The 25,640-nt window shown below is 39.4% G+C and overlaps 1 long non-coding RNA gene across 2 annotated transcripts in view; it reads left to right on the forward strand.

The window, feature by feature from the left end:
* Positions 1-25,640, forward strand: part of LOC307195139 — a 138,953-nt gene that overhangs the window by 37,940 nt on the left and 75,373 nt on the right. For both annotated transcript variants that reach the window (XR_013830728.1, XR_013830729.1), the window contains exon 3: positions 12,091-12,204. This is a non-coding gene — a long non-coding RNA (uncharacterized lncRNA). The remainder of the gene's footprint in view (positions 1-12,090; positions 12,205-25,640) is intronic.

Genomic DNA, 25,640 nt, shown 5'->3' on the forward strand with positions numbered 1-25,640 from the left:
GGTAATTCTCTCAAAATAGAGGCCGGAAGGCCAGCAACCTGGGGAGAAGTCAGAATTGTGTCCAAAATCCAACAGCAAAGATTCTGCTTGACCATGAAATGCTTCAAAGGGAGAATCATTTGGAGAGGGGGGCAGAGTCTTCATTATCTTCCACTCTGTGCAGACTTTCTTCTGACTGGTTGGTGGTGAGGTAACAGGGAAGTGTTCCAGGAATCTTGTGCTCAGTCTGAAGTTACCATCCTCCACCTGGGTGAGGCCTTAATTTCTACAGAACTCAAAAGTATGGTTCTGTGTATTCCTTGAGGAGGAACCAGGACCCTGCCCCATTGCTGCACTACTGTTTCTTGACTGCTCCTCCTTAGTTTCTGCATTCCCTCCCTTCCCTGATAAGCAGCTGTTTGACTCTGTCCTTAGGACCTCAGGGAAGGTCAAGGAGGCTAAATGAAGCCTGTTTCCTATGAACAAGAAATGGGGGACATGGAAAGGATTTGTACCTGGGAAGGCCCCACAGGGTCTTTCTACTTATTTTAAAGTTGGGGAGAGAAAGTTTACTAAGGATATATAGTAGCACTATTTTGCCAAATTAATTGTCCACTTGTAAATTGTAGTAAAATAAACAAAATTTAATTAAATTAAACTTAAAATCATTTTAAATTTAAATTAAATTAACTCACCTAATTAAGGTGAGTCCATTCAGCACAGCTGTGTGGTTTTCGCCAGGCTCATTCAGCTGATTTGGTGCAGGTGAGGAGTAAGGCGAACTACCAGAGTTAGGTGTTGCTGAAGGAATTCAGTGGAGGGAGGGAGAGGAAAGGACATTAAAAGTGTTTGCTCTACATTGAATCCTAAACAGATACAAGGAGAAGTGAGGACATTAATGTCATATTATTTACTGAAAACGTAGTATTATTGGAGGTCTCAGCAAGGGTCAGAATATTACTGGAATGGAGTTTTTAGAGTACACTGGAACACAAAACCTGAGAATCAGAAAGAGGGAAGTTAAAAAATGATAGTGAAACCATGCACCTCAGATTTGGACTTGAGCCCACGTGCCGGGACTGGAACCCAGCCTAAACCCAGATTGGGACTTTCGAACCCAGCCAAAACTCAGATTGTGACTCGAACTCACGTGGCTGGGACTCAAACCCACGCAGCTGGGACTCGAACCCAGCCAAAACCCACGGTCTTCCAACTGAGATCACATACCTGGTTTCAGGACTTAATGAAACTCAGGTTCTTGATGTCTCATCGCAGAAAGAATTCAGTGAGAGACAAAGTGATAGGTAAGAAGTGGATTTATTTTGAGAAACATACTCCACAGACAGATTGTGGGCTGTCTCAGAAGGCGAGAACGGCCTTAGGAGAAACACACTCCACAGACAGAGTGTGGGCCATCTCAGAAGGTGAGAAGTGTACTGGGGTATGGGGGTTGTCAGTTTTTATAGGGGTGGGTAATTTCGTAGGCTAATGAGTGGGAGGAGTATTCTAGCTATTTTGGGAAGGGGCGGGGGGGGGGTGGTTTTCCAGGAATTGGGCCACCACCCACTTTTTGAACCTTATGGTCTGTCTTGGAACTGTCATGGCACCTGTGGGTGTGTCATTTATCTTGCTGATGTGTTACAGTGAGCGTATACTGAAGCTCAAGGTCTAGTGGAAGTTGAGTTGTCTGCCATCTTGGACCCATTTGGTTCTACTCAGTTTATGTCATGCCCTCAGGCTATGTCATTCTTTCAAAAGTTGTGTCCTGGGGCTTCCCTGGTGGCGCAGTGGTTGGGAGTCCGCCTGCCGAGGCAGGGGACACGGGTTCGAGCCCGGGTCTGGGAAGATCCCACATACCGTGGAGCGGCTGGGCCCGTGAGCCGTGGCCTCTGGGCCTGCGCGTCTGGAGCCTGTGCTCCGCAGCGGGAGAGGCCGCAGCAGTGAGAGGGCCGCGTACCGCAAAAAAAAAAAAAAAAAGTTGTGTCCTGCCCCCTTCCCTCCTGTTTCAGTAGTTTAGTGCAGTCTTTCGTCTTGACAGGTATGGCCATCAATTGCATGGCTCAGGTGGGGTTGAGAGCTTAAGAATAATTGGAGCTAAAAACATCAAGAACCTGAGAAGTGTCGAAAGTGGATGTTGAAATCGCAATAAATTATGTCAGGGCGTATGGTGGACAGTTAGACAGCAAAGCAGTTGCTGAAGCCATTGGTGAGTAAGGGAGAATGATTAAGGGACCATATTTGAAGCAAATGGGAATAATCAAGGATTTTGAAGTCAGTTGACATGCAGTTCAAGGAAGCAGGTGGAGTTTTGTATTTTGTTTTTTGTTTCCAAGAAGAAAAAAGAAATTGTTGCCTGAAAACATCTAGACAACAAACATTTATTGTTTGTTCTTGGTCGAATGCTTCCATGAACTAAACATTGTAAATGAAATGCATCTCAGGGTACTCCACTTCGCTGTAGAGTAGAAACTAACACAACATTGTAAAACAACTATACCTCAATTAAAAAATAAATAAATGAAATGCATCTCTCTGGGTCCATTTAGAACTTTTACACTGTCTCCTTGTTGATTACATTTTCTTTAGGGTCACAATTCTTTTAACTGTGTTATACAAAGGAGTGCTCTTCTTGTGACCCAAATAGCTCCTGAAAAGTAGTTAAGAGCTCCCTGTTCTTCATAAAATTCAAACTGAAATTCAAAATAAGGCATATATGGCATAGTCTAGCTGCATATCTTTCTGTTATTTGTAAAGTGTGTGACTTTGACCTGCTTCGTAAGAATGAATATGCCATTGCAAATGCAAAACGTTGAAGTAGGGAGAAATAATTTTTTCTTTGGGCTGAAGCTACATTACTTCTTTAAGTAGTTGGGACACTAACAATCTCCTTAAAGAAGCTCTGTTTTATAGTCACAAGTCACGGGACAACAGTTGGGTCATGCAACATTCACTGATAGTCTTGGAAGGAGCCAGTGTGTCATACCACCCATGGGGGACAGTAAACACAGACTGATTAATATTGGGCCTAGGCAAGGAGAAAACTGGACAGGTTAGTTGTCAAAGTTTAATATCTACTAAGAGCTTGAGAGCAAAACATTAAGAAAGCATCAGATTTATTATGGTCAAGAGGAAGAATGTTGTTTATGAAAAAAATTGAAAACAGATGAAATGACTGGACATCTTTTAAGGAAAATGAGAAATTAGCACACTTAAACAAAAAACTTGCATAAACTAATAACCATTAGAGAAATAAAATTCTAATAAAAATTCTTTTCTTACTATTCAACCAAAAAATACACGAGGCCAAGTTTATAGGCAAAGTTTTGCAAATTTTCTAAGAGTAGTTAAGCAATATCTTATAAAAAATATATCTGAAAATATAAAAAGAGCTAAAGCTATCTGACTCATTTTTATTACCTTGATATAAAAACTGGAAAAAGACAGTACAAGAAAATAAAATCGTAGGCCAGGAAATTGAATCTAACAGCATATTACAAATAGCCATAATAACCAAGTTGATCTATTGCAGGATGAAATGACAGTTCAACATTAGAATATCTACCAATATAAAGCTCCACATTACTTGGAGATTAATAAAGAAGAACCATATGCAGAAAAAAATCATTTGATAAAATTCAACATCAACTAATGATAAATCTTAGCAATAAAAACTCTTAGCAAACTAAGAGCAGAAGGGACTTTTCTTAACTCAGTAAAGTATATATCAGAAGTAGACATGATGTTTAATGATCAGCTGTTAGAATGTTTTCCCGTTAAATTCATGAATAAAACAGGATGCCTGCTCTTCCTACTATTGATTACCGTCAAAGTGTAGGTCCTGGTCCTTCTAATAAGAAAAAGAAATGAAAGGTATAAAGATCAGAAAGAAAAAGGTAGAACTGTCATTGCTTGAGAATATTATCATCTTTTAAACAGATTGAGAGGCTAAATGGGCAAACTCTTTAGACTAAAAGAGAGCTCAACATTATACAAAATTCAATAACGTTTCACTACACCATTAATAAATGAAAAATGTATGAGGAAAAGTAACACTGTTTTAAAACTATAAAAAATATGTAAGTCCTTTTCAGGAGCTAAAGTATTGGCTAGGCTGAGCATTTAAAAAGATGAACTTCACCATAAGAGGAAAGTGGAACCAGAAGAGAGTGGAGTCAAACACTGTAATGTTTTCAATTACTTATTTAGCTGTTAGTCTATGTTCTAGACTCTTGCTTTTGAAGCAGTTTAGTCCTGTTAATTCTAATAATTCTCACCGGAAGATCCTTCTGTGTGGAATGCCCTTCCTAGCCATCTGCTGGGTTACTCTGCCGAACACTGAGCTCCCTTCAGGTCTGTGTCTTATTCACCTCTGTATCTTTGGTGCCTAATGCAGTGTTTGCCATGAAGGAGAGGGCACAGCACATCTTTCTGTGTTGAATGGCTGCCACTTGGAAGAGAAAGACTTGCCATGTATATGTTTTTATATAATTTTTTAATGTCCTTGGTCACCTGACACTAAAGATTGAAAGTGGTGTGTGTGTGTGGTGGAAACATATATGGAAGGTTGATATTATAATATTTATAGCACATAATAACATTGTATCTTAAAAATAAGATAATTTATAGCGCTCACAAGAGACTACAGAAGCTTTAAGCCAAGCACACTGTGTTCATGTTTGTGATGAAATGCGCTTTTCTCAGGAAAAGGCTGAGTAGGGTGGTACTTCAAAATAACATCAGGCCCCCAAGCTACTGAAAATACATCCATTCAGGATTCTGTAGGCCCTCAACACTTTGGTCGTGAATTGCGTACTTATTCATTTGGAGCCTTCTGCTCTCAAGCTTTTGTTCTCAAGTAATCAAGCCAGCATTGAGTTTCCTACTCCTGCTTTCTTCCGTAAATTATCGTTTTCGGAAGATTGCCTTTGACAGGCTGACTTAATCTCAGGGAGGGATACTGCGGGAGAGCTGGTTTTGCTGCACCACTTGCCCTATCCCTGCGGCACCTGTGGATTTGCTGGTGTCCTAATTGCATTGCCCATTTCCTTTAAGATTCCTTTTCAATCCTGAAAAGATAATAACAATAATACCTTATGTTTATGCATTGTTTTATATTTAATAATTTTCCAGGGTTTTTTCAAATTAAAAAAAATTTTTTTTCCCTTCTGTCTTCAAATAAAATCTTACTTAGAAGCTTAAAATAAATAAACAGATTAAACGGCTCAGATGCTCTGGTTAACGCATGTGTGGTGGAGGGCGTGGGAGGGAAGGTGTGTCTCAGAGTAGGAAGATTTCTGCCCTCTAGGGCTGCAAGGGTCAAATTTCAGAACCACTGGCGCATGTTGTTACCTCAACGTTTCAAACCAGATTTTGCGCAGGCGTTTTTAATTCACATTTTCTGGGTAAATGAATTTAAGCAATTTGCCCAAGATCTTGCACCTAGCAATTAACAGAGCCAAGACTGGGGATATCTATTCAAAGGAACGCAGTAATCTTTTCACAAACGTGGTGGGCAATTAAAACCTGGCAAAAAATGAAACTTACATATGAAATGAGTTACACTGCATACATTTTAGTCAAAATGATCATACTCATAAATATTTTTCTTCAACTAAAAACTTGTCCAATTGGTTAAACAAATGATGGTGCAGCCTTTCAATGGACAGTTTTACAATTGTTAAAAAGAATAAGACACTCTATATGTACTGATAAAAAATAACTTAATTGTTAAGTAAAAAAAAGCAAGACAGAACATCTGGTATATAGTTTTTAGTGTAAAAATGTATGTAAATATACTTGCATACATTTATATATATGTATACGTTTACAGTACAGTGGAAGAATGCACTAGAAATTGTTGACACTAGTTCTTTCCGGAGAGAGACAGGGTGATTGGGGATTAGGAGTGAGAGAGAATTATTCTTCATCTTATATCCCCAGTACATTTGATTTGTGCCACCTGAATTTAACCACAATTAAAAAGTAATTGTTTTCTATAAAACCTTGGTCCATGACAGTATTTTCTACTAAGGTCCATTTTCTGACCCTCAACCATCTCAGGTTCCCCATGATATGTTCTCATGTCACTCTATATCTTTAATTTATTCATCAATTTTCAGTTATTCAACTGTTTTGTCATTAGTTGATTAATGTCAATCTTTCACAAGACTAAGCTTCAGAAAGTGAGGACCATTTCTGTTTTTGCTCTTTTAAACGATCGGGAAAATTGTCTAAGACTTAAACATGGGCAAAGAGGTTGCTGGATGTCCTTTTGTTGTCTAGATGGACCCTCCAAAGATTATCTGACTCTCTAAGGGTCTACATCTTCATCTTTCTATTGACTAAGTTGTTTTAGACCTCTGTACGTAGAAGTTACAGATGACTGATAGTTATGCAAATGATTCTCATCTATAGGAATGCAAAGAATTTGTCTGATAGCTTATGCCTTATTGAAATGATAATACCTCAGACATTACGTTTTATTGCCATATAGGATATTAACCAGTTTTACATCTATTAGTCAATTAATTTCAGCATTCTTGATTCTTATTGTATACATACAATGAATAATAATATACCTAATGAATATATATTCATTCTTCAAATTCTTCTTTGAACCATTTTTAACATTTTACTACTTCCTATTAATTCAGAAACTGTGAAATATCTGAGATACTCCTTTGCTTGCAGAAACACCAGACTCTGAATAGGATGTTACACCTTTATTATTCACGGCAATAACAGTGTAGCACTGGTTCCTCAAGCCCAACACCTTACTAGGTGATGTGATGAGAGCCAGATGGTTACACCTGTGCATATAAGAGGCTGTACCGCAGGAGAGAAGCCCCAGATTATGAATCTCAGAACTGACATAGGAGCTGGAACACCCACCCCTCCCCCTTTCAGGGAAAGAGAGATTATTTTTTACTCAGAATGTAAACAAATCCTCTCTGGAAGGAGGGGAAGATCTCTACCCTGGAAAGTACACATTTGGTTCTGGGAGAGAGAGGAATGATATTATTAATCATTGAACGGGAGCAGATGCCTCTGCCATGAAGGAGGCAAGCAGCTTCATGTGGAATACCCTTGAATGTGAAGAGCAGATGGTCCTGGGGGGGAAGGAGACATTGCCTATCATCCTAGCGAGTCAGTTTCGGTGCTCCAGCGGCACACCCTGTGTAGGAATACAGAGCAATAGAGGAAGGATTGCCTTCCAACAGTTCCTTCATTAATGAGTTGAGTAAAATCTTTGACATGCATTCATTTTATAATTATACAAAGTAAGAACTTTAGCTTTTTGAAAATTATACTTTAGGAATCCCAGTGTCATTCATAGTACCCACTACATAAAAGATATTCAATAAATATTTATTGAATAAATAAATAATAAATTAATAAAAGGTAAGAATTTAATTTCTATTTTCAAAAAATGATTATGGAATTTTAATGATTTAAATAAAATTATAGAAAATGCCTGTCTCTTCTTTCCCTTTTCCATTTTTTTACTGGTAGGACTTGTAAAGTAAGCATTATTAATTGAGCTACTTTATTCTAAAAATAAACCTATCCTACTTTGCACTTTAGGGCCTGTGTTCCTTTATTTCTTCTCAAGAGATTAGCCATACACATCCTGTACCAGCTTGCAGTAAAGGAGGGCTTGATGATCATGTGTGATGCTTTGAGAAGGAAAAAGACTCTAAATAGGCAAGTTCCAAATTCCCTTGATTACAGTTTATATTGATTAGGACTCTTTGCTTGCAAATAACAGAAAATCAATCCAGACTACTCTAAGCAAAAAAGAAAATTTGTTGGAGGGATAATGGACTATGTCATTGAATTTGAGGGCAATGAAGCAGCCGAACCTTAGGAACAATAGATTGCCATGCTGCAGGGAACCCAGAAAGCCCTCTCTCCATCTCTCTTTTCTGCCTCTCTCTCTGTGTACATCTGTTTCATTACTGTCTCTCACTGTTTTCTTATTAGCTGCATGGCCTGGTAGAAAATGGCTGGTACCACCTGCTCCCAAGTAACAGTTACTTATTGCAGACTGATAACCCAGTAGAAAACAGATCTCTTGCTTGCTCTGGCTAAGGAATTGCTTTCCAATTCCCAGGGAAGAGACTGATTGCCCAGCTGTGTCAGGTACCCAATCAATGAGACCAGAGGCTATGGCTGTGGGGTGACATGCTGTAGGAACGTGTCAGCTTCTGGAATAACCTTGTGGCTAGTGAAGAAGGAGGTAAATTTCTAGAAAAGTAGAGTTAGTGAGGTAATTCAGTAAGTACTCACTAGAGTAACTTTTCAAAATGATTTGTGAATAAAGGAAAGCATCAACCCAGCAAACTGGGAAAGCATAAAAGAGGGCAGAGGCACAGTCTGGTAATTAAGAAACAGAATGGAGAATGTGAAATTGTGGAAAACCAGAATAAATGAGAGTCAGAGGGAGAAGGGAGAAGGTGGAAATTTTCCAGTAGGATGATAATGGTGCTTGCATTTTCCTAGAGGGGTTTGGAAGTCTAATGAACAAAGTTATAAAAGTGTTTTGTCATCTATTCTGTTAAACTTTCTGCAGTGACAGAAACGTTCTATATCTGCACAGTCCAATTTGGTAGTCCATCAGCCACATATGCTATGGAAAGCTTGGAATGTAGCTAATGTGACTGAGCAACTGAATTTAAAATTTTATGTTTTAATTAATTTAAATTTAAATAGCCACATGTGGCTAGTGGCTGCCATATTGCATAGTGCAGCCTCATACTGAGAGACTGAATATACAAACAGACAATGGCCAGACCACACACACAAAAACAGAACTCTTAACCCACAACCTGCAGTAAGCTGCCCAGGAAACCAGCCCAGGAGGCCAGCCTACTATACCTCAGATTTGTAGGAAGCCAGACTACTATGTCTGGTAACAACTAGGAAGCCAAACAATCACCCCTAACATTCAGCCTCAAATGGCCAGGACTTGATTAATAACTGACAGCTTCGCTAACCTTTGTCCCTGTCTCCAACTAAGGACCAACCGGAGAAAGCCAAACGTATATTCCTAGCTAATCACGTAGGATGCCCGGCTTCTGGTTAGCCTCCTACAGCTTCTTTGTGCCAACAGCCTACAATCAGGGCATACCCGAAGCCTTCCCTTTCTTCCACTATAAAGCTTTCCCACTCCACTGCCTGCGTTTGAGTCTCTGCCAAAATGTAAGTGATGGTGGCTGACTCCTGTGCTATAGAAACTCTGAATATAGGCTTTCCTTGTTCTCATTTGGTGGTCTTTATTTCTCCATAGCATTTATTTATGTGTCTTAATTTATTCCTGTATGAACATCAAGAAAAGCTAGAGGGTTAGAGACGACCATGCCTTAATTGGCTTGGCATGTGTTCCTTAGTGCTATACTTGCATGGTATTTTAATGGGAGATCACTGTTTCATAGGGATTTATATTTTACAAAATAATTGACAAAAGCCTCAATCATCCTTAGCATATGGGGACATGCATTCAATTGTCCGCTTATATTTATTACCTGTGCCCATTTATAAGTGAATAGATTAGGGTTGCCAGAGTTAGCAAACAAAAACATAGGACAGCCAGCTAAATTTGAATTTCGGATAAACAACAAATTAATTTTTTTCCTAATACATTTATTTATTTATTTATTTTTGGCTGCATTGGGTCTTCGTTGCTGCACGTGGGCTTTCTCTAGTTGCGGCAAGCAGGGGCTATTCGCTGTGGTGCGCAGGCTTCTCATTGTGGTGGCTTCTCTTGTGGTGGAGCACGGGCTCTGGGCACGCGGGCTCAGTAGTTGTGGCATGCAGACTCAGTAGACGTGGCTCGCGAGCTCTAGAGCACAGCCTCAGTAGTTGTGGCGCACGGGCTTAGTTGCTCCGCGGCATGTGGGATCTTCCCGGACCAGGGCTTGAACCCATGTGCCCTGCATTGGCGGGCGGATTCTTAACCACTGTGCCACCAGGGAAGTCCAACAAATTAATTTTTTGTGTAAGTATATCCCATGCAATATTGGTTTTCATATGCTAAAATGTGATTCATCGTTTACCTGAAATTCAAAATCAAGTTGGCATCCTGAATTTTATCCAGCAGTCCTCGTATATATGCTTCTCCCAATATGTAAATATGTTTCTTACACAGCCTCACTCTGGCCAGGTTTTATATAGGGCTCAAACTTCAGGAGAAAGAGCACCAGAAATATTTCTAGATATTCTATTTTGTCATGTCCCTCTTTCCTTGGATGGAAGGAAGGAGTTAGAATAAAGATAATAGAGGAAAGCAGAGCAGAACAATGGTGATGATTGTATTTTCTCAGGTGGGGCATGGGTACTAGAATGGACAGAATCCCCAGGAGACCAGCCTTGTGGAACCCATGGCATCTGTGCCCTGGTGATTCAGTGCTGTGCAGGATCAAAGGGAGAGTCTCTAGCCTCTATGATCTTTCCAGGGGACCAGAAATGCAGTTCATCTCACTGAATATGAAGAGGCTTCTGTATCTGCCTTGTCTTCTTAATCCTGACTCTGCCAAGCTACAGAGCTCACTCATTTATTAACAATTTTAATGAGAACCTACTATGTGCCAGGCAGTGTCCTAGTTTCCAGGAATTTTGCCAAGGATAAGGCAAAAAATATCCCTGCCATTATGGATCTTATGTTCTATTCCAGGAAAAAGGTAATAAATCAGCAACAAATAAATGATTGTATATGTACCTGTTAGTAATAAATGATATGAATACAAATGAAACAGGATAAGGAGAAGGAAGGTGGGCAGAGTCAAGTGCCAGCTCCTCTCCCGAATCATCAAAATAACCTGCTGTTAAAGCAAAGATGAGTCACTACTGTGATTTCAGTGCTGAAAGGAAGAGCACTGCCACGACAGTCTTAGATGTGCCTTGGATAGGGAGGGAAAAGGTGGGGTATTGATGAGTTTGGGGAAGTCTAGTTTAAGGCAGGCTTTTCATTGTCAGTCCAGATTGGGATTGTTGAACACACCAGAGGCTTGGATTTGGAATTTAAGAGGAAACTGTTTGATGAGCCCAGCTAATTTACTTGAATGAAGTCTAGTGTTGTTTGGATAAATGAATATTGAGAAGTTCCTGAAATAAGCAATAATATTGTCTGCAAATCAATTTTCCTGGGCAGGAGTTTCCTAGGATGGTGGAGTCCTGTTACTGCAAACAGTGAGCTATGTGGTTTTAACAGTTTGAGGGCTGGGGGGGTATTTCAGTTAGTTTGGTCAGGGAAGGCCTCCCTAGTTGATGACGGTTGAGTAAGACCTGACTGATATGAAGGGCGAGTCACTGGCAGTTCTGGAAAAGAGCATTCCAGGTAGGAGGAAGAGAAAGGGCCAAGCCCCTGGGATGGGAATAATTTTGAGTGTTCAAGGGCCAGCAAGAGAACCAGGGTGGCTGGGGAGCCTAGTGAACAAGGGGGAAGTAACTTTGGAGATATAGTCAGGAGCCAGGTTGTTGAGGACCTTCCTAACACTAAGGAAGGGGTTGGATTGAATTCTAAGTGATATGGGAAGCATTAATGATTTTCGAAAGACGAATAATCTGATTTATAGGGTTAAAGGACAGCTTTGCAGGGAGACTAGTTAGGAAGCTATTGCAGTGGTCCAGGTGAGAGATCGAGGGGCTTGGTCTTCAGTAGTAGCTGTGGAGGTGTTGAGATGTCACAGATGTAGAGGTATGTTTTAAAGGTAGATTGACGCAAGAGGGAGGGGATATGGGGATATATGTATACGTATAGCTGATTCACTTTGTTATATGCAGAAACTAACACAACAATGTAAAGCAATTATACTCCAATAAAGATGTTAAAAAAAAAGGTACATTGATTGGATGTGGGATATGAGAGAAAAAGAGGGATCAAGAATAACTCCTAGTATTTTTGACTTGAACAGTAGATGAAATGTTGTATGCTGTTGCTATAGTCTGAATTGTGTTCCCCCAAAATTCATATGTTGAAGTCCTTACTCCCAATGTGACTGTATTTGGAGACAGTGCCTTTGGGGTGGTAATTAAAGTTAAATGAGGCCATAAAAGCAGGGACCTAATCTGATAGGACTGGTGTTCACCCGAGATCTCTTTCTGCACCCACAGGGGAAAGGCCATGTGAAGACACAGCAAGGAGGCCACCGTTTGCAAGCTGAGAAGAGAACTCTCACCAAAACCAACCCTGCTGGCACCTTGATCATGACTCTGGCCTCCGGAACTGTAAGCGTATAAATCTCTGTTGTTTAAGCCTCTCAGTCTGGTATACTGTTATGGCAGCCTGAACAGGCTAATACACCATATAATGGTATATAGAAAACTGTGGAAGGAGTAGATTTGATGGGGTGGAAGGGTGGGCTGAAAATCAAGAGTTCTCTTCATGGAGATGTGGAGGTGGTAGTTGGTATATAGTAAAGGATGTTGAGATACAAATGTGGGAGTCAGTAATGTGTGGCTCAGAGATTTTGATTTCCCTTTTCTTCCCTAAACATCTGACCACCGTCACCACCAGCCTCCCTTCCCGCCTTCTTCGGTACCTCCTGCTTTTATGCCATTTCTCATCTTCCTACTGAAAACTACTTTCTGAAAAGGATTAGCTGTGGTATAAAAATCTCTGGGCATGGTGTTAAATACACTGCATTCATATGTCATCTCTAACACTTACCATCTCTAGCCAGGGAGGCTTGGCAACCAATTCACTTAACCTCCCTTGGCATCAAGTCCTCCCCTGAATTAAGAGTAAGGATATTTGTCTTAGAGGATTGCTGTGAAGTGACAATGATGCAGGATAAAAATAAATGTGAAAGCATTTTATAAAGTTAAAATTTCAATTAAAGTATATGGGTTCATTGGTATTATTCAGTTACGTTGTAGTGTGGCAAGTTAATTTCCTATGGGTGATTACATATAACCTGTAGAAAAGAAAAATTTGACCCATGAAAAACATGTCTGGAATTAATGATGCAAGAGGACTTGTGTCCACTCTTCTTCCCCAAATCTCATCAGATAAATGAGTAACTGATCTACCTACAAATGAAACCAGTTTCATCCTCAATTCTCTGTGGAATGGATCTATTTCTGTTTACAAAGCAGACTGCCTTGTTCTAGAAGGTATAATACAGACTATATCATACAGTTATAAAATCATAGGATGTTAAAGTAAGAGTCCTTAGATATATTTCCAAGGATGGCAGAATTGCAACTTAAATCACTACTCTTCTATCCTTTGACCGTGGAAAACATTTCTTATCCATCATAGTGTACTTTTCCCCTAGGCCTTTGTAGAGCTCAAAAATCCTTTTCTTTATGGTAATCCTATAACAACTACCACTCAATTTTAGTGGACAAATTTTATTCCCTATCTGTGATTTTAGTTAAATCCTCTCATTATACAGATGGAGAAACTGAGACCTGAAAATTAGTCTAACAGTGTGCTTAATGTTTTTAGCAGATGCCAAAACTATCTAAGCAGAGCGCTGTATTCCTATATGTGTAAAATAAGTGTGCTTATTATGAATGTGCGTGCCAAATCCTCAACATCCGCCTACTCCCCCAATATAGATGACTGTTCATTTGAAGTCTTCTTTTCTGATTGAAGATATCCCTAGGGAAGCTGGAGATGTCATTCATTCAACAAATCTTTCTGGACCAACATTAGCAGTATTGAAGTACTGCTTTCTAAGAGATAGGACTCTTGCCTTTTGCCTACTTAATTGAGTAAAATAAAAGTAAGACAGGAATTATTAGATCCTTGTAATCCATTGTTAACTTACTGCATTACAACTGAGCTCTTCCATTCTTAAATCTCTTTTAACTTCTGAAAAAGGCAGGCAGAGAGGTTTCTTCTCCTTTGATCTTCTTAAGGGCAGTGATACATTAAGGGATGCTATCATGTCTCAGGCTGCCAAAATTTAACACTAAAAACACTGTGTGCTCTCTGAACATAATATCCTTCCTACAGTATCTTCCCTTGACAGGCATAATTACTTGAACCATCCACAGGGACCTCTTGATGAGACTTTCTGTGTTTGTGGACCGTTTAGTTTCATTTAATTAGTTGTCTGCATGAGCAGTACATGAAGAGAGTTGCCTCCTTCCACAAAAAAGGGAGTGTCATCCATTTCTAAAGATGGACTAAACTGAAGGTTCCTAAATTAGAAAAATAATCACTTTTGGGGTTTTGAGTAAGCCCTCAACACACAAGCCCCCATGTTACAGTATTTTTTTGTGCCATCTAACCTCACCTATGAATTTGCAAATCTTTCATCAGATTATTCTTGACACAGGATGTTAAGATGGGACTCTTCCTATCTCAACTTTAGTTGAGGCCATATACAGTAGAGGCTTCCTTCTAAAGTGAATTCTAAGTCAAGTCACCATAGTTTAATTCACACATAAACCACATTAAAGGTCTAAAAAGTATTCAGTTGTTGGGCCTAAAGAGAATTAGGAGAGGATTTCTTTGGAGAAAGCTACCCTATTGAGTCCACCCCATCAAAAGAGAGAAGTGTGTATTTACAGGAGGAAAGTGCTTCCTAATTCCAAGTCTAATAAGAGGAACTCCAATGAGACCACATTAAGAGCTTGCTATGGAATCTCTACAGATATAGAACACAGATTAGTGAGGCTTGATTCATGCTTGAGAAAGCTAATGCATCTTGGGGCATGGAAGTGGGCTGTATCTGGAAAAGTACTGCCTCCCTTCCAGCTGCAGAGCACAGGGCATAAACTGTAGGGAACAAATGTCATAACCAAACAGGTAATGTCAGCTTGATGTAATTTTAAGAGACCAGCCTAGAGTGACTTCCATTAGGGTAGTATGAAGAAGTTGGTGAATCTTCTGACAAACTGGCAAAATTTAAAAATGAAAAAATATTTCAGGACTCTGGACCACAGAGTCCATATTGTGTAGACCACAATTTGAGAAGCATATATTCTTTTTTTTTTTTTTGGGAATTCCAAGCTTAGAATTTTTAATGTCCAAACAAAACACGTTTCCTCATTAATAAAGACACATTTTTGTTGAAGCTTCATCACCTTTTGTGTCAAATGGCACTGTGTTATCATCTCATTAATCTTCAGTGTTCTTGAGAGGCAAGAGTATAGAATTATCCATCCCATTATATTGCCTTTACTTATCATAATTGATTCAATATCATGTTATAAAGCATAAGTTCTTTATCTTTTATTCTTCTTATTGTTAGCCATAGACTAGCAGTTTTTGATTCTGAATTATAATATTTTGTTATTTATATATATTTTATAAATAAAATATTTATAATATTTATAAATAAATAAATATTATATTTATAAATAAATATAATATTTATATATATTTTAAATATAAAAATAATTTATTTATTATTTATTTACTTTATCTTATTTAAAAAATTGAGATACAACTGACATATAATATTACTTTCAGGTGTACAAAATAATAATCTGATATATGCATATATTTGTGAATTGGTAATCACAATAAGTCTAGCTAACATCCATTGCTGTAAATGCTATAATATTTTTTTCTTTTCTTTTTTTTTTTTCAACATCTTTATTGGGGTATAATTGCTTTACAATGGTGTGTTAGTTTCTGCTTTATAACAAAGTGAATCAGTTATACATATACATATGTTCCCATATCTCTTCCCTCTTGCGTCTCCCTCCCTCCCACCCTCCCTATCCCACTCCTCCAGACGGTCACAAAGCACCGAGCTGATATCCCTGTGCTATGCGGCTGCTTCCCACTAGCTATCTACCTTACGTTTGGAGAAGCATATATTCTTTAAAAAACTGGAGTGCTTTGGGTAAGAACAGCAGGAGTCTAACACCTTTTTGCTTAGACTGCTCTCAGCCTCTCTCCCACCCCAGCACAACTGGAAAGAAGTATAGTTTTACCAGCTTAGAGCTGGCTGCAAAATTTAGTAGCATTATTGTCAGAGTGGGCAGAATCAATTTGGGGAAGGAGGCAAAAATCTATAATCCTGTCAAATAAAAGTGAAGAACTTGGTAGGAAATAAATGGGGAAAACTTGTAGTTTTGCTTGCCCAAGTTTGTGGTCCTGGTTAGGGTGAGCAGTGGACTAGCAAGAAATTTAATGAGGAGGTGGTCCTGGAAAAGAGAGAACTCTAAAAAGGCTGAGTAGATAAGCTCTCCATAACCCTTGGCCTACTGGGAAACTACATTTATCCCAGTTTTTTTTGCAGCATAAATTATAAGTCAAGGGAGACTTGAGAATTTGCTGCAACTTGGAATGTACTTCCTGGTAAGTACAGATCAATAGGCAGAAGGTCTCAACACAAATTATTGACTGACCACAAAGGTATGTAGCCACAAGGATGACCCCTAAAAAGACAGACTATAATATAATAATAAGAATAAGAAAACTGAACAGAGACGTCTGTTCTGTTCAGTGCACATTGTGGGCAGATAAGCATTGCAGTTTATGTCCAGGCAAATGAAAGCAACTCTCAGAAAAATAAAACAGAATTCATAGTTGCTATAATAAGTTATCTAAAATGTCAGTTTTTCAACTAAAAATTATGAGACATGCACAGAAATAGGAAAGTATGACACTATACTCAAGGGAGAAACCAATTAATAGAAACTGACTCTGAGTAGGTTCAAGTGTAGGCTTTAGTAGACTAGGACTTAAAGTAGCTGTTATAAATGTGTTCAAAAAAGTAAAGAAAAATATTATGACAATGACTCAACAAATAGGGAAACTTAAGAGAGAATAGACTCTAAGAAAGAACCAAATAAAATTCTTGAATTAAAAATTCCAAAACTGTAATGAGAAGTTCTATAGATGGGCTCAAAACAGATTTGAGATGGCAAAAGAAATAATCAGTGAACTTGAAGTTAGAGAAGTCTTAAGATCATAGAGAAAAAAATAGAAGAAAAATAAGCAGAGTCCCAGAGTCCTGTGGGATAACATCAGTGTAACAATATACATGTAATGGAACTCCCAGAAGGAGAGGAAAGAGGAAAGAGGGCAGAAAAAATGCTTAAGAAAATAATGGCTGAAAAATTCCCAAATTTGATGAAAACATTAATTTACAAATCCAAGAAGCTCAATAGACACCAATTATGATAAAAATAAAAGACACCCTTCTAGGCCATCATAGTGAAACTGATGAAATCCAAAAACAAAGAGAAAATATTGAAGGCAGCAGGAAAAAAGTGACTGATTTACAATAGGGGAATGTCAGTACAATGAATGGTTGACTTCTCACCCAAAACAGTGGAGTCCAGAAGGCACTGGAATGATATACTCAAAGTGTTGAAAGAAAGAAATAACTCTCCATCATCTTAAAAAAATGGTACAAATGAACCTATTTACAAAACAGAAATAGAGTCACAGGTGTAGAAAACAAAAATTTATGGTTACCAAAGGAGAAGGGGGGGGGGCTAGCAGGGATAAATTGGAGATTGGGATTGACATATACATACTACTATATATAAAGTAGATAACTAATAAGAACCTACTGTATAGCACAGAGAACTCTACTCAATACTCTGTAATGACCTATGTGGGAATACAATCTAAAAAAGAGTGGATATACATATATGTATAACTGATTCACTTTGCTGTATACCTGAAACTAACACAACATTGTAAATCAACTATACTCTAATAAAAATTAATTTTAAAAAAGCCTCAAATGCGCCTATTCCTGGCTCTTGGTTTCCACTCAGGGAGGAAGGTGAGAAGAAACAGGTCTCTTATTTCTCATCTTTTTAAGAAAACTTTTCCAGTCTATCTACTTTATCAAGAACCCTCCTGGGTTTCTTCTGTGTCCATCACATCACACCACACAATCTGCTGGTGCTTCAGCAGTAAGAAATCTCTTAGGGTTTCTAGTTTTTAAAGACCCCACAATCCTGGTCTAAGGGGAAAATAATACCCACAGAATTCCAAGAAGAATTGAGAAAATGTGAAATTGGAAAAGGTGAACTCTCAACCTGGAATTTGGCAAGAAAAGTTTGGGTTCAGGAGAACCCTATGTATTGAGGAATCCAATCTAGAACAAGTGTGAGTGTCCATGTATATGTCTGTGAACTTGTGTTATTTTAATTATTGACGATTATAATTAATTTACATAGTTTGTGAAAATTTACCATTCCAACTGATTTTGTGTATTAAAAAACTAATAAATTAAAAAAATTACATTTGTAGAAAGCACACAAAAAAAGAAATAACTGTTCATCAAGAGTCTTATATACAGTGAACTTCTCTTTCAAAAGTGAAGATGAAATAAAGATATTCCCAGATAAACAAAAACTGGGGGAATTTGTTGCTGGCAGACCTGTCCTGCTAGAAATACTAGAGGAGCTCCTTCAGGTTGAAATGAAATAACATCAGATAGTAATTTAAATTCACAGGAAGAAATGAAATAAATATGTGAGTATATATAAGATTGTGTGTGTGTGTGTGTGTGTGTGTGTGTGTGTGTGTGTGTGTGTGTGTATTTATTTATTTATTTATTTCTCCCTCTCTTCTTCTATAAAGATGTTGCCTTGCCAGGTGAGGCATCAAGCAGTAAAAAGCCAGGACAGAAATTCAGAGGGAATCAGAAGTAGTTGGCTGAAGGAGAGGATTATGTCCATGTTGATAATTGCTGTCAGGGAGGCCCAGGAGGGACATCTGTGAAGGCACAAACATGACTTGGGAGAAGAATAAGCTTTAAATACTTGCTGGATTCAGAGAGCATGAAGCTTTCTTTAAACAGACATAGTCAAATAAGGTCTTTCCAGTCCCCCTTACTCGCCCTCAGCCTGGCTCTGCTTCCATTCTGGCAAGAGTTGAAATAGCTTAGCCAGTGGGGAGAAAGAGAGAAGAAGCCAACCACAAACTTACCTTCCCAAGTGGTGGACAGCTCACCTATAACTAACCCTAATTCAAGGTGAGGAAGGGGATAAGCCTCATCTTTCAATGAGAATTGAATTGTGGATTGATATTGAAATGGACATTTTTGATTACTGGAATGTTTGTGAATTAAAGGATCTGTAGAACTTTTCACTACCTAAGAGAGGCCAGTAGAGTTGAGAGCCTGCTTTTCTAGGAGCAGAGGACATTCTACCCCATACCCCTACCTGACAGGTTTAAAGGAGAAGTGGAGGCCAAAAGTAACATTCCTTTATGAATTCATCCCATCCTTCCTGCATGTTAAATATCTAGTACACTTGCTTGTTCTTCTTTTTAAATATAAATTTATTTATTTTTGTCTGCTTTGGGTCTTCGTTGCTGCACGCGGGCTTTCTCTAGTTGTGAAGAGCAGGGGCTACTCTTTGTTGCGGTGCACGGGCTTCTCATTGTGGTGGCTTCTCTTTTTGCAGAGCACAGGCTCTAGATGCACGGGCTTCAATAGTTGTGGCACGTGCGCTCAGTAGTTGTGGCGCACGGGCTTAGTTGCTCTGTGGCATGTGGGATCTTCCTGGACCAGGGCTCAAACCCGTGTCCCCTGCATTGGCAGGTGGATTCTTAACCACTGCACCACCAGGGAAGTCCCCGCTTGCTTGTTCTTTACCAGCACTGAGATTTCTAGTCCCTCAGCCCTTTCAGTTTTTTCCTCCCTGTTCATTCTTATGATTTAGCATTCTTATCAATTCTGAACAGACCCCACAATTTGTTGCTTTAACCAAATTCTTCCCCGTGTGTTTAATGATTACCTCTGTTTTTCCATCATACAAATCTCGTAATCATTCTAACCTTTAGAGAAAATCACACATCTGAGTTCTTGGTACCAGGATCATTTAATGGTCTCCAGCCTCAGATGGACCATTTACACTACTCATCAAAATTTTTGTCTGCCTCTGGTCAGTTTCCTCTCCCAGTCACCACATGTTTATCACAGATTTTAACTGCTCTCAAGCCCCTTTTTCTGCACTTGCCCTTTTCCCTTCTAGCTGGTAAAGCTGCTGTCTGCATCCGAAAGATAATTGAAGTTGAAGTGGGATAAACTTCATGCTCACTCACATCTTCACTTCTTCCCTCCAGCCTTACGGAAAGAAGCTTCTATTTACAGCTGATCTTAAGCTCATTCATCCTCTCTCATCTCTTCTATATTTACCCCTCTTCTGTATTTTTAAACTTATCCTCTTCACTAGCTTCTCAACAACTTGGAGACATGCTAAAGTTATTCTCACTTAGAAATTAACCCCGCTGTCAGCCCCTTGTATTCCTTTTCTTAGAGCCCTATATCAGGGCACCCTTTACAACCAGGCATACTGAAAAGTAGTCTCTATTTTCTATCTTCACTTTTTCAGAACCCATTCACTCTGCTCCTAGAAATGGGTATTTATATCTTCTGTCTGACAAATATAATGCTATTTTCTCATCTGCCCTGTGAGATTTGATACTATCGATGACCCCCCCTCCTCCTGCAGACCCCTCTCCTTCCTTGACTTCTAGGACATCACTCTCCCATGGTTATCTTCCTTCCTCGCTGATGCTTCATTCCCTCTGCCCTTTCCTTCTCTATTTCTGAGAGTTCTGTCCTCAGATTCTTATTCTTTTACTTAATACTTTTGTCCCTAAATGATGACATCTGATCTCAAAGTTTTAACTGTGTACCCATGATAATCTGGATCCCTGGTTTGAACCTCTGTCTATTCAAGACCTTGGACAACTTCGCTCAGATTTCCATTCCCCAGATACCATAAACTTAACGTATGGAACACTCATTTTATTAACCGTATCCCAGCACACATGTCTTGCCTACCATGGTGAATGGCATCACCTATAATTTTGCTATCCAAACGAGACATCTGAGTTAAATTCTCACCTATTTAATTTACTTCTATCTAAACACACACACACACACACACACACACACACACACACACACACACACACACACACATAGATATATATATTTTTTGGCCACGCCGCATGGGATTTAATTCCCCGACCAGGGACCAAACCTGCGTCCCCTGCATCCCTGCTTGGAAGTGCAGAGTCTTAACCACTGGACCACCAGGGAAGTCCCTATCTACAAACATTGAATTGATTTTCAAATCATGTAGATTTTGCCACCGTGATATCTACCCTATACTTTTCAACCTCTTCTGTTAAAGTCTCAGTCTAGGCCCTCAAAACTCTCATGGATTATTCCTATACTCTGTTTCTACAGCTCCACCAGACTAAGTGTTTTAAAATGCACTTTCCTGCTTAACTCTCTTTAATCCCCATAGCTTTCAAGTTAAAACCTAAATTTCTTATCAGGTTTATAGGTCTCTTATGATATAACCTCTGCCTCCTTCCGAGACACTACCATGTTCCCTTCCTCTCCAGCACTACCCAGCTCTTTTATCTTCCCTAAATTATTTGTTCTTATTCACATTACTGTGTGTTTCATGCCACTGTTCTTTTGTGCATGCTCTCCCCACTGCTTCTATGCCTTTTTCCTACTTGCTACTCACCTTTCAAGTCTCAGAACTCTCTCTTTTTCTCTAGTAGCATTGATTCCTCCCTTATTTCTGCCCTCACTCTATTCTATAAAAACACCATTGTGTCAGCTTGGGATTCAGTTAGGATTTCTGAAAGGTTCTTGAGGACAGAACCTCATCGTTTTCATGATTGTATACACAACACAGAGCAGGGTGCCTGGAACATAGTTGGCAATCAATCAGTGTTTCTTCAGTATGATTGACTTAACGGTAATAAATTGCCCGGTGTCCAGAGAGCACACTTCTTCCTTTTACCAACCTTAGTCTTTCAGGTTTTGTGTGGGGGTCAGGATTGTCAGCTCACACTTAAATAAGCCCTGATGTCATCTCTTGAGGAAACTGAGGGAGAAGCAGGCTGTAGGTGGGCTCTTAGATCTTTCTCTGGATCTTTGTGCTGAGACCCTTCAGTGAATCCCAAGGCAGTCAGGTCAGGTGGGAGGGGTTACACCCATGGTTGTTTTTCCTATTTATTTGTCGATTTTTAAAATAAATAATCAAGAATTTTGGAATACATGCCCTAAAATTCTAGTTACTATTCTCATGTTTGGTACAGTGTAATCATCTAAGGTTCTAAACTAATTGGGAAACGTAAACTAATGTTTAGTATTGTATCTTCATTTTTTTCAGAGAAAAGCATGTGAGTTTCAATGACTTACTAAAGGAGATTTCTAAGTTTTTGATGAATTAGAAAGAAATGCTCCTCTTATATCCAGTCCTGGACCCCTTCCTATGTCCTTTTAAGGAAACTAGAAAATGAAATTGGATGTTACGGAAATACTCTTCTCAAATTGCTAGTGTTTTAGATTTAAATTCTTTATTTTTAAACTTAATTTTAATTTTTTTGGCTGCATTGTGTCTTTGTTGCTGTGCGCGGGCTTTCTCTAGTTGTGGTGAGTGGGGGCTACTCTTCGTTGCCGTGTGCGGACTTCTCATTGCGGTGGCTTCTCTTCTTGCGGAGGATGGGCTCTAGGCACGTGGGCTTCAGTAGTTGTGGCTCGTGGGCTCTAGAGCGCAGGCTCAGTAGTTGTGGCGCATGGGCTTAGTTGCTCCGTGGCATATGGGATCTTGGCAGACCAGGGATCAAACCCGTGTTCCCTGCATTGGCAGGCGGGTTCGTATCCACTGCATCACGAGGGAGGTCCCCCCAAATTCTTTTTTTCTTTCTTTAACTTTATTTACTCTCTAACCATGCAGTCCATCAAAGGATACTGGCTGATCACCTTTTACATGAGACATGGTGCTGCATTTGAGACTTGCAACCATCTAGAGCTGGTCTTACATCTCACCCTTTTGCCTAGCAGCTGTGTGATCTTGGACCAATTACTAAACCCCCTTAAGTTTCTCAGCAGTAGAATGCACTTGGAGGGGAGAGATGATTGATTCTTGCCCTAAAGATTCGTTCTTTAACTGGACACATGTGCACTGTAATCCATAGACCAGTGGTGCCACAGCATAAAGAAATAGTTTACAGGCTTCAGTTCCACATGCAGTAGAGTGCAGGAAAAGGGGATTGGTCAGAATGGTGAGCAAGGCCAAAAGATGTGTAATTTGTGGACAAGGATCCATTGATTTTCCTTTTTTTTTTTTAAATAAACTTGAAGTGTCTTCTTGGCTCAGTGGTGGAAGAAGAAGTTGCCTTCCTTAATTACATTCTTCCCATCTTCACTTGTTTGCCTCCATTGCCTCTTTCTCTAGTGGCTGTCCTCCTGTAACCCATGCCTTTTATCTGGTGCCTATTTTTCACAAACTATTAGTAGGCTTATTTTCTACCTGCTCCTTCTTTAGAACCTGGAAATCTCATTGGTATCGTTGATAAAGCCATAGCCCAAAGCTCTAGAATTCTAAAGATCTAATTCTGGGACAGAAAATCCCTGGCTGACACAGGGAAAAAGCCATTTATTATTATTCTGTTCTATCTTACTGACTTTGTACATTTGTCATAAGTATAACCTAAAGTAGGGATGTCAGATACTCTGTTTAAGAACAGACAATTCAAGACAGTTTCTGTATTTAATACACATTAATAAAACAGCCTTCTAAAGGTAAAGTCCTTTCCATGTGTTCATTGCTTTCTTGCTTGTCCCACCATGCTTTTGAAACTGTCAAGACACACATTCTATAACCACAACACACATGATGCTGATAAGGTACGGCTGCTTAGCAAAGTATTTGAGCTTCCCTTGCATGGACTGTTCTGTACTGGGCCTTGGCATCTACCCCAGACATCAAGAGGCAAACCAGAAAGACTTAATTCTTGAAGCACATATTTCCCTTTATTTGAGGTACAGTTGGGGTACCAAAGCCCTGTGCTGTTTCTTTGCAGCAGCAGGGAAAACCAGGTCAGTGAAAAAGGCACTGATCCCTCTGTCAGCCCAAGCAGGGGTGAGTCAAGAGGAAATATCACAAAAGGAGCTGATGGCACTCTTCTTCACATTGTAGAGCTGCCTATTGGGAGGCGTGCTAAGCAAGCAATGCAAGCTTCTTTCTAACAGCTACTGTCTTCCAGCATCTAAAATGAGCGAGCTGGAATCTTGAGACAATCCTTAGGAGAAAGTGCGGTAATAAAATGTTAACCTTGATGCCAAGTGATGCCAAATGTTTTGCCTTCTGAACTATGGCTATGAAAAATGTGTGGGACCCCAGTTGGTAATGGTTTTCAGGAATGTCTCTTCAGTTGCTTAATAACTTCTCATGGGCTTGGTTCATTGCCATTAGAGTTGGTGATGGGAATTTAAAAATACTTTTGGAGATCATTTTGTAAAAGTCATTGATGATGGTGAGTTATGACAGGTAAATGGTTTAGAATGATGTGCCATAGGGCTCAGGAACATAAAAATAATAGAACAGAAATCATGGGATTTAGGGAAAAACTGGTGAAGAGAGGATTAACTTAGAAGTAAATTGTGAGAAATGAGAGCAAAAATCTTCCAGAATTCAAGGATAAGGTGACCTGATAGGGCCAAGGACAAGCAAAAAAAGCAAATATTGATTGAAGTAGTTCCTGGGAGCTGTGGGACATTTTTCAAGTACATTCACTTCTGTGAATGCCATCGCAAATACAAAGGACACTGAGATATGTCTGTGAATCGTTCATGAAATGACTTTAAAATGTTCTCTTTAATTAGTGATGACAACCAATTGGCCAGTTTAGGGGCCTCGGTGGACTGGATTAGATTAAGTCCACCAGGGAGGGTGTTTGGTGACCCAGCACATGGGAGAAAGTCCTCCCATCTTGTCAGAGCTGCAGTGTGTAAACTCTGTGTCTGAGCTAGACAAGAAAAACACCCTTTTGACTTTTAGAAGAGACATTTTGAAAGGGGGAATGATTAAAGCATTATGTTTTCCAGGAAAATGAAGCATACAGAAAATTGACTCCACAGAGAGCAGAGACCTTTGTCATACTAAGGAGAAAGAATTGAAAAACAATGTGCCTGGCTCTTCTAGGCAGCCAGAGAATGCACTCTTCTAGGGAGTAGAATAAGGTGCTGGGTTTTCCCAATCTTACATTTTCTCCCAGGATTCCAGACCCCACGTGGAGGATGTCTAGGTCCAAATTAATGGTACCTACATTGTGTCTCTATCCTTTGCCCTGTCTCTGACTTACATGTAGAGCAATAACATCACTGTGGAGCAAGAGAGCTCTGGTGACCCCAAAAGACAATCAAATTGTGGGAAGCAAATGGCCATATACATACTTGCACTGAAGTCTCACAATTTCCACAGTCTTTGTGCCTGCCTGTCTGTTTGTATATCCGTCTCTCTCTTTCTCTGTTGCCGTTTGAGGTCAAACCCAATCTCCCCAAACTCTTGCTTCCCCAACTGAGAGGGTCAAAGGATCTGTCAGGTGATCACGCTATTGAGTTTGGAATCTTAGATACCCTCTGAAGTGAGCCTTTGACTATGTTATCCAGAATTTGTACATCATCATGGCCTAGGGCTATCAGAAAATTTTTTGGTATTCTATTTTATTTTGTTTTATTTTATTTTATAATTTTATTATTTGTTAACATGAGGTAATAGCTACACTGGATTGACAGACACAGAATTACTGAAAAGTAATCAGCCATTTCTCATTACCTTCACAACCATTTCTCTGAGCTATGTCACCATCCATTCTCGCCATGATTATTTCAATTGTTTCTAATTGGTTTTTACCTCTTTCCTTTGCCCCTTTCAGTCTATCCTCCACAAGTGGCAGATTTTAACATAAT

This window comes from Stenella coeruleoalba (assembly GCF_951394435.1).
Source record: "Stenella coeruleoalba genome assembly, chromosome: 12".
Taxonomy (NCBI): Eukaryota; Metazoa; Chordata; class Mammalia; order Artiodactyla; family Delphinidae; genus Stenella; species Stenella coeruleoalba.